A 12,828-nucleotide genomic window follows, 5' to 3' on the forward strand; every position below is an offset into this window, starting at 1 on the left:
TGGCACTCCTCTTGATTCTCCAAGGGGCACCTTTCCGGATTCTCAAGCTTTGACCTCAAGTCGACAAACACCTGAGCCCAGATGCTGACTTGAAATTCTGCAAGTTGCATCTTACGTAAATTAAGATGGCTGCCGCTATTTCTAATGGCGGGAAACAGCACCCACAGCACAGGCCCTCGCCTCTCCCAGCCTCCCCCTCACTTATCTCAGTAATGATGGTCAATTAGAAATCCACGACACCCCAGAACAGTAGATTGGATGCTGGTTGCTGTGGTTATGTGGTTGCTGGTAATGGCGATCATAGGGCCCCCAGAGATGCGTCCCCCGTGGCATTCTGCTGCTCCCTGCTCCGCCAGCCGGAAGTGATGTCAAAGATCCCCTAACGGTCTAACCGGAAGTCCCAGAACTAGACACTCTGTGCTGGAGTTCTGTTGTTTTGGCCTACAGACCTCCAGCACAGAGTGTCTACACTACAGCAAATGTTTTATCCTAGGCTACTGCACCTGGCCGTGCAGGAGCCGAGGATGAAACGTCCTTCTCGGCATGTGGCCCCATACTTCTCTGGTATGCGGCCGCATGCAGCTGCGTGTCATTGAAAATGGCTACGCGAGTCAGTGCTGACACGTGTGTCATAGGTTCGCCATCACGGCTCTACAGAGTCATCCTCAGCGCCCAGGGCTGATGCACTCAAACCAACTGAGCCATGGCTGTGGGAGCAGAAGAGAGAGAGAGGAAGAAAGAGAAGGGCAAGGGGGAGGGGTGGAGAAGCAGATAGTTGCTTCTCCTGTGTGCCCTGACTGGTAAACCCAGGACATACATACGCCAGGTTGGTGCTCTACCACTGAGCCAACCAGCCAGGGCCTAGCTTACTTTATACCTTGGCTGACTTGACAAGTTTTCTCAAGTGGGCACACGGCACATTTGCAAGCCTGCTGGCCTCTTTCTCCATCCATCTCTTTATTTTTTCAGATACTAAAGTGCTTTCTTTCCCTGGCCGGTTGGCTCAGCGGTAGAGCGTCGGCCTGGTGTGCGGGGGACCCGGGTTTGATTCCTGACCAGGACACATAGGAGAAGCGCCCATTTGCTTCTCCACCCCCTCCCCCTCCTTCCTCTCTGTCTCTCTCTTCCCCTCCCGCAGCCAAGGCTCCATTGGAGTAAAGATGGCCCGGGCGCTGGGGATGGCTCCTTGGCCTCTGCCCCAGGCGCTAGAGTGGCTCTGGTCGTGGCAGAGCGACGCCCCGGAGGGGCAGAGCATCGCCCCCTGGTGGGCAGAGCGTTGCCCGTGGTGGGCGTGCCGGGGGGGATCCCGGTCGGGCACATGAGGGAGTCTGTCTGACTGTCTCTCCCCGTTCCCAGCTTCAGAAAAATACAAATAAATAAATAAATAAATAAATAAATAAATAAAATAAAGTGCTTTTTTTATAAGACCTGCCTCAGTTAGGTACAGCTCTGTGTGTATAACCTTATATGTTATTTTATACCAAGACAAAAAAAAAAAAAAAGAGAGAGAGAGATGGAAAAGGAGATGCTGGTGTTTTTGAATCCTTAATCAGACGCAGATACTACTGGCTTCACTGTTCACCCTAAGGTGACAGTTCCCCAATACTCTTGGGAGCTTCCCCAGGGTGGAGGCAGGCCAGGAGGAAAGAGGATACTTTGGAGAGCACCAGGGTCTTGGTCTTGTACCCACAGGAACCAGATGGGGGCCACCATGGGTTCCTAGGTGCTGCCACTCAGATCCAAATGACAGCCAGGCCTGAGGCTTGGGACATCTCCCATCTCACTGTCTCCTGATGCCCCCCAACTCATGCTACATGATACCAATAGCCTTTCTGATGCTCACGTCCTCCTTGATGTCCAGTCCTCCATGATGCCTAAATTCCCACAATGCTCACATACCCATAATGCCCACATCTCCCATGATGCCTACATTTCTCATGGTTCTCAGAGGCCCCAATATCTTACATCTCTCAAGATGTTTACAGACCCCATCATCTCACATCTCTCCTTCCCACTGCCCGTATGATGCCCACATCCTCCGTGATGTCCGTATCTACCATGATGCCCACAGCTCCTCCATGCTGTTGAACCGTGATGATACCAAGCGGGCTTAGATGGTGGCCTCTGCTCTCAGCCCACTCCCACAGAGTGCGCTGCTCTGTCACGTGCCCCTCAGGGGCAGTCTAACTGGCAAGGAAGCCCTGAATATTGAGGCCTGGGGAGCGACACAGAGTGATGGGGTATTTAAAATGAACACAATTGGTTGGTGAGCTTGTGGGAGGAGCTAGGGCTCAGAGGTAGAGTTCTCCTTTTCTACCTACTTGAGAGTACCTTGAGGAAGAACTCTATGTTTACACTAAAGCCCTGTGGTTCTGACTTCCCTTTTCCCCTAACTTCCTTTTCCCTTATAAAAATGCCCCTCCATGTGTGTGCTTGCCATGTCTGCATGCATTGGGTCCAAACCTTTCTTTCTCCCCACATAATTCCTTTTTGTTGATGAAACACTCAGTTACATTTCAGTCAACAGGAGCCTCCTGGATCCATATCATGGTTGGAACTGGGCAGGAGGTGCTGGGACCCACTCACGTCATTGCTGGTCTCCACCCACTCGCTACATGGCCTCAGCCATGGTCTTACTTTTTGAACCCCAAGGGGAAAGACTGTGCAGGAGATGCCTCCCCAGGCCTGGGTGCCAAGAAGGGCACACTTGTGGTCTGTGGTCAGTGTCCAGAGTATGGTGGGTACTGCCCTGCATTTATCCCATACAGTGAGCCAAGCAATAGGAGTTATTGTCCTATTAATAATTGAGGAAACTGAGGCCCAGAGGGTGGTTGAGCTAGTGGGTTGAGGGCAGGGCTTGAGAGCCCAGATCCCCTTCCCCAATGCTCTCACATGATGCCTGTGAGGGAGTAGCCTCTGCTGTAGTGGGTGGTCCCAGCTCCCTTCTGGCACCACCCATGTGGGCCAGGCTCTGGGGATGGGACACAGGCCTGGGCGCAGGCCCTGACCACAATCAATGTCTATAAGAGCTCAGAGTGCAAAGAGGCTTGGTGTGGGGCCAGTGGCAGCCAGTCACTGCCAGGCTGGGGGCTGTGGCTGGGGTCTTCCATGGAGGAGGAAGAGGTGGCAGTGGTGGCCAATTTGCCAGGAAGAAAAAGTTAAGGCCTTGGCATCAGCAGTGGGAGCTGTGGAGGCCTGAGCGGGAGGAGAGGAGGGTGAGGGGCACTGTGTACCGAGCGTGCCCTGAAGCACTGGGTCTTGGCTCAGGGCCTGGGGAAAACCACGGATTGCAAGACTGAGAGAGACAGATGACTCATGTGAGCCCAACACTGTGATGTGATGTGACTACTAAGAGAGAGGAACCGAGTCCTGCAGGCATTACGTCAATGTCCATCCCGTTCCACCTCACAGATGGGACCTGAGGCCGAGGGGAGGCTTCCCTCAAGGTCACACAGCCAGAACAGGGCTCCTGATACAGAGCGTGGCTCTCAGTCTGTCACTGCCTCGTCCGCCACCAATGGAAGAGAGAAAAAGAGAGGCAGGGAGAGAGAGGGAGGGAGGAAGAGAGGGAAGGAAAGAAAGAGAAATGGAGAGGGAAGGAAGGTGGAAAGACTCAGGGAGTGGCAGAAGAAGGAGACTCCACCATTGCCCCCACCCTAGACTTGTGTGCACGGTCTGGTTGCCCCTTGAAGCTGCTGCCCACTTCAACCTTGTGACTTGGCTGAGGTGCGTGGATGTCCTGAGCTAGAGAGAGCCTATGTTACACTGACGGCCTGGGGGGCTGTGTGCAATATGAGTCTGACCCTAGTGACATGAGAGACTCCTGCAGGTGATCCTGTGATGAGACTGGGTGTTTTGTTTTGTTTTTTTACTTGGGATCCTCCCTCTCCCTTGACCCCACCTCACAAGGTCAGGCATGGGTCCTAACAGCTGCCCTCACTTGCTGGGGCTCCCCACCACCCTGACTGTGATCAAGTCCAGGAAGAAATAATAGATTTGAGGTCTGCTTGTGATGTCGCCCTTGGCCCTGGGGTATCCACTTTAAAGACATTAGGACCAATGATTCAGAAGCTTTCTCTTTTAAAAGTTCTAGCCATCTATGAAAAGGACAGTATTTACTTTTATTCCACATTTCTTCTTATGTTTTCCTGAAATTGCTTAAAAAACACACACCCATTAGATGACCTTTTTCCCTCCTTCCCTCTCCCCTGGGCTCAGGCCCAGCCCGGTGGGGATGAGGGAGGCACCTGACACAACTGGAGTAACACAAGCCTGTGGTATGGAAGAGTCAGGGCAGATAAATGCGCCCCCTTCAGGCTGAGGCCAGGGCATCAGGAAAAACAATTAAGGCAGCAGGAGTGGATTTGTAAGGCAGCGTGGCAAGTTGTGGCACTGAACTTGAGTTTCCTCTCTGGCTGGCAGTCTGACCTGGGAGATGCTGACCGGAGCTCTGGCAGCACTCACCAAATCCTCAGAACTCATCTGTGGGGCAGCTGCCAGAGCTGGTCTATAACGTAAATGCATCCACCCCTTAAGAATGGATGGTGTTTCACAATAGAAATAGCCCCCCCCCCCCATCTCTAGATCAGACCTGGGCAGCAGCAGCGTCCCTTAGAGGCTTCGTATTATCTGAGCAGTAGCTCAGGGATGCTCTTATCTCCTCAGGGTGGCTTCCTCTTCATCACAATATAGCTGCCTCAGCTCCAGACACCATGTCTGTGCAGGCCAGGAGAAACAAGGAGGAGCCCACTGGTCATATCAGCTCCCTTTTATCCTGGGAGCAAAAAATCTAAATTTCCTCAGCAAACTGTCCTTTAAGTCCCAGGGCCACCCCTAGCTGTAAGGGAGGCTGAGAAACATGGGAAAGAATTGGACTAGTCTTCACCTGACACTTGGTCTGACTATATCTGACCATGTTGTCCCCTAGGACAGAGATTGTCACCCAATATCCATTCTTTCCTTCTTGATTTTTAATAACTGAAACACCATTGCCCCAAATAAAACCACATCTTCCTGTGCCTTCTACAGCCAGGTGTGCCTATCTGATTGGATTGTGTCCAGTCAGATGTAAGTGAAATGACATGCACAACTATTTATTGGGTCACGTGGTGAAGGGGAGGCTGTGACCTGTCCCATTTCTGCTGACTGGCACGGAGATGCCATGGCAGGACCGAGGCAGCCATTTGGATAGCGAGGGGGAAGCATGTGTAGAGGAGGAGGAGGAAGAACCTGGGGTCTGAAGATCCCACAGTCACCAGACCCAACACAAGTTAAACGACTTCCTTTTTCTTTAAGTTCTGTTATTTGGAGAACGTCACACAGGCATTAGTTAACTTAAAAATAAAAAGGTCCTTTAAAGTGAGAGGAAAACAAATGTTTGAGGTTAATAAGAATAGCATTCACTTGCCAGCAGACAGCGGTGGCTCTTGTTTGGGGCTACAGTAAATGAAGTCACTCTTAGCGCTTGTGTGTAGGGACTGTGTAAGCCTATGTTCTCACAGCTCCTGGATGAATGGAGTGGAATTTACGCTAAGTGTTTATTAAATTTGAGCCATTAGAATGGTGCTGGTTGGTAAACTGGCTCCCGCACATGGAGGGCAAGGAGAGACGAGAGAAAGAGGCAGACCTCTTCAGATTGATAAGCGGCAAGTAAAAAGGGGGAACTTACACACAAAGCTTGACTTGGGGGCCCCAAGACGAGTAGACCTCTGCTCCACGCCAACCCCCCACCTGCCACTGGACCTTAATGTTCATGGAGAGGCCTGCCTGCATGGGCTCAGTCACATGTGTACCATCCAGATGGTCTCAGCAGCACAGGGCTGGCTCACGGCTGCGTCCTTGCAAATGGCTCCCCCTGTGGGAACGGGAGGGGTGAGGAGCCTTTGACTGCCAGCATCCAGCTCATGAGTCAACCAATAATCATGTCCTCTTGACCTCCTCTAACATTTTACCCTCATGACCAGCTCTTACAATCTTGTGCATCCCCTTCTTCTGCAATGTGCCCCAAGTGGTCAGCGAGGGGTTCATTAGCACAGAGGTGGCTTGCTTGGCAGTGCCTGGCTGCATTGGAAGCAGAGGCCATAGAACAGCATGGGCTTGTGTAGATTAACACCCAAACCATTTTTTTTCACCAAGAGCCCATGATCTGAACCACTAATCTGGTAAGTCCCCTAGGCTGTGGGTTGGATAACTCAAGGCATTCACTTGTGTCTTTGTGTGATTTAATAAAGATGATACATCAGCAGACTCATTAGGTCTGAATATACAACGCTCTTTGGATTACAGCATGAGTCCAAGGTCATTCTATTTTGGAGGATGGCTTTTCTCATTAGAGACATTACAGAGTTCAATAAGGACAGGCATTGTTGGGTAGCCTTTAAAGCTTATTAAGAAAGTTTAGTCACAGCTTCTACATGAGCTATAACATCTTCCAGGCTAATGGAGGGAACAAAGATGGTGGTCAATGATCATACCAGTGGGAAACAGAATGTGCCCAGCTGGCCGTAAGGAGAAGGGGGTTGACAGCGTTAGGAACCTAACCTGGTTGTCCAAACCCTATATATGTTGGCCGGGGGCAGCAGCGCTGTCAGGCATGAGGAGATGGACTGGTGGCAGGGCGTGCCAGTCCAGGACCCCACCTTCTCCCCTCTTTCCGTGGTGCATTCCATTCCAGGTACAGTGTGTCCCAATAGGTCTGGCTTTGCAGCAGAGCAGTAAGAGCCTAATGGAGACTGAGTAATTTCTCTTCACCCAAGGGCATGAAGTAACGCACCCATCAAGTAAGCCGTTTCATTGCAAATTCCAGTAGATGACACCTTTCCCAGGTGTGATGGGCTTTGCTTTTTCAAGAGCATAGCTTGTTTTTTTTGTGGTTTTTTTTTTTGTATTTTTCTGAAGCTGGAAACGGGGAGAGACAGTCAGACAGACTCCCACATGCGCCCGACCGGGAACCACCCGGCATGCCCACCAGGGGCGACGCTCTGCCCACCAGGGGGCGATGCTCTGCCCCTCCAGGGCGTCGCTCTGCCGACCAGAGGCACTCTAGCGCCTGGGGCAGAGGCCAAGGAGCCATCCCCAGCGCCCGGGCCATCTTTGCTCCAATGGAGCCTTGGCTGTGGGAGGGGAAGAGAGAGACAGAGAGGAAGGGGGGGGTGGAGAAGCAAATGAGCGCTTCTCCTATATGCCCTGGCCGGGAATCGAACCCGGGTCCCCCGCACGCCAGGCCAACGCTCTACCGCTGAGCCAACCGGCCAGGGCCCAAGAGCATAGCTTGTTGATCCACAATGAGATCTGGAGCCATAGTGACATGTCTCCCATGAGCTCTATATCTTCTGGATTGGGTGTTTCAGCAAGGGTCCTCAGGTTGGCATACAGGGCAGCTGGCCCTGGCTGACCACTCAAACGTATAAAGCATGGACAGTACCTTAGTCCACCTGGCCAAGGTGGTTTTACTCGTTGGGAAGTTAATCTGCTGCTTTAATGCTCCATTCTTCCTGTCTACTGGCACTGCTGCCTGTGGGTCTGGGGAGGTGGAGCCTGCACTCAGTGTCATGTCTTTGACCCAGTGTTGCACATCATGACCTCTGAACTGTGACCCCCATCACTGTTTTTTTGATGAGGGCACTCAGCTTCTCTAATTCCCTACCGATGGCAGCCTGGCTTGCAGGGGGACAAGGGAAAGCTCAGGTTGGGCCATACATTGTGTCACACAAACCAGAGCACGTTTAGAGCCCTCACTCATAGTAAGGGGCCAATACAATCTGTGTGCAATCCCTCATTGGGTGGGGACCCTGATGGGTGGCCCTGAGCCCCTTCGGCAGTTGCTTGGGGCCTTGTTTAGAGCACATATTCAAGCTGCTGTACTTCAAGGGCAGTCAGCATCCTTAACAACATGCCACCACTTCGGCCCTGTGGGGGCTGTGCTTTCTGCTCACCCCGTCTGCCTTGTTGACTGAAGGGTCAGTTGCTAGGGATCAAATCTAATCTAGGGCATCAGCTTCCTGATGGCCAGAGGGCTCAGCGTCACAGGAGCCAGGTTGTGGAAAACAGTGAGAACTGCCTCGGGTGCTTGCAGGCAAGTCCAAACATCTCCCCACACATCCTGACCCCACAGGTCACACTCATGATCATTCACCCCTCAGCCTCCCATTGTTCAAGCCACAGGGTTAATCCCTTTAGAACAGCCCAAGTCTCAGTGCAAAGGGTAACCACCAGCTAGGACTCAGAGCGGTCACCAGTCAAACTGCTCTGCGTTCAGCCCACGGTGGCCTCTGGTTCTTCCCCTCCGGAGAGGCTCTCACTGGAGGAGCCCTATGTGCACTGCCTGCAGCTGGGGCTCTGGAGTGCAAATTCCAGTAGATGACACCTCGGTGTCTGCCCCTTCCACAGCAGGGACACTCTCCCCTTCTGTTGCTCTGCTCCAGGGCCTGAGCCATGCCTTCCGCAGTCACAGACATGTCTACTTGAATGGTAGCCATGTCCAGGGCTCTCTTCTGCTTTATTGGTATTTTTGCCTTCTTAAAAGGTGGCTTGCTGCTTGGATCCGCTCACCCACACATGCCCTCTCTTCACCAGGCAGCACAAGGGGTGGAGGCATTGCGCCCAGTGGGAGATAAGGGTCCTCCAGAACCCGTCAGTCCCCACAGAGGCCTGCACCCCCTTCTCTCTTTCTCCAGTGACTTCTCAGATAACTTGCATCTCATGTGCGACTCCTGAAACCTTATGGTGGTGCCTGGGCCCTGAATTTTCTGCAGCCCCACCCCATCCATCCTCGCAGATGTTCCAGCAGAGCCTTCAGTGCAGACTGCACCAGGGACAGGTCTCCACCTTTAACATCAGTGTAATGTGGCCATGCTGCTGGTGTGGGGAAAGAGAACAGGCCCAGGTCTCAGGCTGCCACCCCATGGCACCTTGGAGGTTGTATAGGCAGCCTTGGGGGAGCAATCGAAAGGCTCACTGTCATCCCTCTCAGCTGAAGACCTGTTGGTCTTAGTTATCAGGAACCCGTACTTGCAGTCTTCCCATGCATCTCCTAGAAGGTGAAGTACTTTTTCAAAAGCCTGTGAATAAAACAAAACTGTCTGCATTGACAAAAGACTGAAACAGCAGTGGTTAAAGGCCTGGTGAAAGCTCATTATGTTGCAATTGACAAAAGAATCTGCTTGTTTTTGTGACATAAATTTTAGATTAACAACTAGAATTATGACTGACAACATTATACCAGAAGATATTAACTTCCTAAGAATTTCATGAAAATATAGTCTTGCCTGACCAAGCGGTGGCGCAGTGGATAGAGTGTTAGACTGGGATACGGAAGGACCCAGGTTCGAGACCCCAAGGTCTCCAGCTTGAGTGTGGGCTCATCTGGTTTGAGCAAAGCTCACCAGCTTGGACCCAAGGTCTCTGGCTCAAGCAAGGGGTTACTCGGTCTGCTGAAGGCCCGTGGTCAAGACACATATGAGAAAGCAATCAATGAACAACTAAGGTGTTGCAACGAAAAACTAATATAATTTATGCTTCTCATCTTTCTCGTTCCTGTCTGTCTGTCCCTATCTATCCCTCTCTCTGATTCTCTCTCTATCACTGTAAAAAAAATAATGAAAATATAGTCTTAAGAAAGTTGAGCATTATTTTCTATTTGATATTGCTTTCTATGTAATTTGACATACCAAATAAGCCTACTTAATTTAATCTCTCTCTTTCAGAAAGAGAGAGAACACATCTTTTGAGGTGTACCAGGGGCACTCTGAGAAACCTTCTAGTTAGTTCAAGGACAACAAGACTTCGTTTAGAATTTGAGTTCTGAGAAGTTTGTCCAAAATATCAAAAGGTTTAAAACACCTCATCAGTTACCATGAAACAATAGTTATCCATTTAACCAAAGTGACAATGAAGACTTCAAAGGTAGATGCAGAAAGTTATATAGTTACATAAAAACCTAGCTCTTTTAATGTTGAGGAAACTCAGTTTTAAGTAATCAAACATCTGACAAAGACAACATGAAGCACAGGAAATTATTTTGCTTAAACATAGAATCTTTGTTTTCTAGGTAGCTTAGTTAAAAGATTAGGAAAGAAAAAAAAATCACAGTCCCATCGAGAACAGACCAATAGTCCAAGAACACTTTGTCCGTCTGGCAGATGGATGAGAATTCAGTGTCAGTTTTACACAAGTACACGACTGATATTAGAACTCATTTTTTTCTTTAAGCTGGTTAAATAAAGCTCTTTTACAAATTACTTTTGGCAATACCCTCTGGAGGTAGAGAAACACCACAGACACATAACCTATATCCATAGACATACGTAACATACAAGCAGAGACTCCCACAGCCTTTATTTCAAAACTTTAGACCTAGATGAGTCATCTGATGGAGGCTGTGGACTATATTTTGGGCAAGGAAGCTTCTATAACAGTCTGTGTTTTAAAAAGCCTCTTTCCCCCTGTATTTTCTTCAGTCTCAGGCAGTAATCATGGGATGTTTATATTTCAAAAACATAAGACTTACAATCTCAAAGGACAGAGAAAGAATGCCCAGTTGTCTCCTAGGAGTTTTGGAATATATTTGTCTATTATCAAAAGTCTGGGGCAATTGCCATTTAAACTTTCCTTTTGTATTAGGGGTTGAATGGCACGGGGGTGAGAGTGGGGCCTGCATTTGTTTTACTGGTAATCACTCTCCACACTCCCTTCCCTTTGCTCTTCTTACTTTCCCAGGGATTCTACCTCTTAGTATGCTAATCAAGCTTCCTCACAAGTGCTTGGACCTTAATCAGCAGTGGCATGTGCTCTCCTAGCTTTGTAAGACAGCATGCTCTCCCACCTTATCTGCTGGCCCCGAAGCTAACAGACAGTGGACAACCTTATGTCTGTCTCTAGTCTCAGCTCTTCATTCAGTTTTCCAACTTGAGTTTCAGCCTCGAGCTGGGCATTGGAATCCAGCCAAACTGCCCCGGGTAGATGTCAGCCCACAGCAGCGGTCACTCATTTCCCTCTTTGCCACAGTGCCCTGTGTGCAGTTCCTTGAATTAAAAAGCAGCCAGAGTATTGCGAGGGTCCTTGTATTCACGTAGTGATCCCCAAGTGTCTCACACATGAGCCATCTTCCCTGACTCGGGATTTCCCCACAAAGATACCTCTTTCCCAAGGCTCATTTCTTCAATCTCCTGGTTGGATTGCTAATTGCTGGTTCGTAAAATGGCCCCCATACAAGGAGGGGAAGGAGAGACTGAAGAAAGCGGCAGACCACTCCAGACTGGTAGGTGGCAGGTTTAACAAGCAAGAAAACATACTCACTAGGCTTGCCTTGGGCACTACAAGACAGTGGATCTTTGCACCTGCCCACCAGAACCTTCAAGTGTATATAGAGACCCTAGCTAGTTTTAGTTATGTATATTGTCTCTGGATGGTCTTAAAAGGCTGTGTCCTTGAAAATAGCTCTTAGTGTGGGAATGGTGGGTAGAACGCATATTCTAAAGATTTGCCAGGGTCTAGCTTGCAGGTCAACCAGTGGCCACACTCTGTTGATGACCTCCTCCAACAATAAATGGGTTTGCAGAGGTATCTCACTTCCACAATGGCTGTACCTCCCACCAGCAGTGAATGAGGGCTCCTTTTTCTCCACAGCCTCTCCAGCACTTGTTATTACTTGTCTTGTTGATAATAGCTAATCTAACAGGTGTGAGGTGGTATCTCATTGTGGTTTTGATTTGTATTCCTCTAAAGCTAGCAAAGATAAGCACCTTTTCATGTACCTATTTGTTGTTTGTATATCTTTATGGGAGAAGTGTCTGCTCCGGTCCTCTGCCCATTTTTTAGTTGGATTGTTTGCTTGATTGTTGCTGAGCTTTGTGAGTTCTTTATATATTTTGGATATAACCCCTTATTGGAGCTGTTGTTTGTAAATATCTCCCATTTGGTTGGCTTCTTTTTTGTTTTGTTGTCAGTTTTTTTTTGCTGTGCAGAAGCTTTTTAGTTTGATATAGTCCCATTCATTCATAGATTGTCTTTTTCCCATTGTATATTTTTGCCATTTAAGACTAATTGACCATTTAAGTGAGGGCTTATTTCTAGGATTTCCATCCAGGTCCATTGAAGTATATGTCTGTTTCTGTGCCGGAACTGTGCCCCTTTGAATGCCTTTAATTACTGTAGCTTGGCAGTATAGTTTGTGATCAGGGACCATGAGACCTCCCACTCTGTTCTTTTTCTAGATTGTTTTGTCTATTTGTGGTCTTTTGTAACTCAATATACATTTTAGGATTATTTGTTCTAATTCTGAAAAGAATGCCATTGATATTTTGGTAGGGATTGCGTTGAATGTGTATGTTGCTTTGGGTAATATGATCATTTTAACAACATTATTTCTTCCAATCCATGAGCCAGGTACTTTATATGCTACTAGAAAGCCCGGCGGTCATATGAAATGACCGCTGTTCTAGATATTATAAATTGTAATTAAAATGATTTGTGCAAAGGTGTCTGCTAATTCAAACTGAATTACCCAGGGCAGGCAGCGAGGAACGCCCCTTTACTTACTGCCCCACGGGGTTTCCCCCTTCTACTTGCTTAATTGCTTAAAGTAGAGTGCAATGAAGGAAACCACTGGCGGTACATTTCTTAAGAGCCACCGCTAGCTCAATAAATAAAGGTGATTTAAATAATAAAATGTTAATTCACATGTCAAAAATCTCTTTGTACAAAACATTTCTTGTGTAGATCTTTCCATCATTTTTAAGCTCACCTTGCAGAGGACCATCAATTATTTTTAATTTTACGTCCGTTCTTTCACGAACTCTTGAACAGGCAACATAAAGTTGACCGTGTCCA

Source organism: Saccopteryx bilineata, chromosome 2 (assembly GCF_036850765.1).
Source record: "Saccopteryx bilineata isolate mSacBil1 chromosome 2, mSacBil1_pri_phased_curated, whole genome shotgun sequence".
Lineage (NCBI taxonomy): Eukaryota > Metazoa > Chordata > Mammalia > Chiroptera > Emballonuridae > Saccopteryx > Saccopteryx bilineata.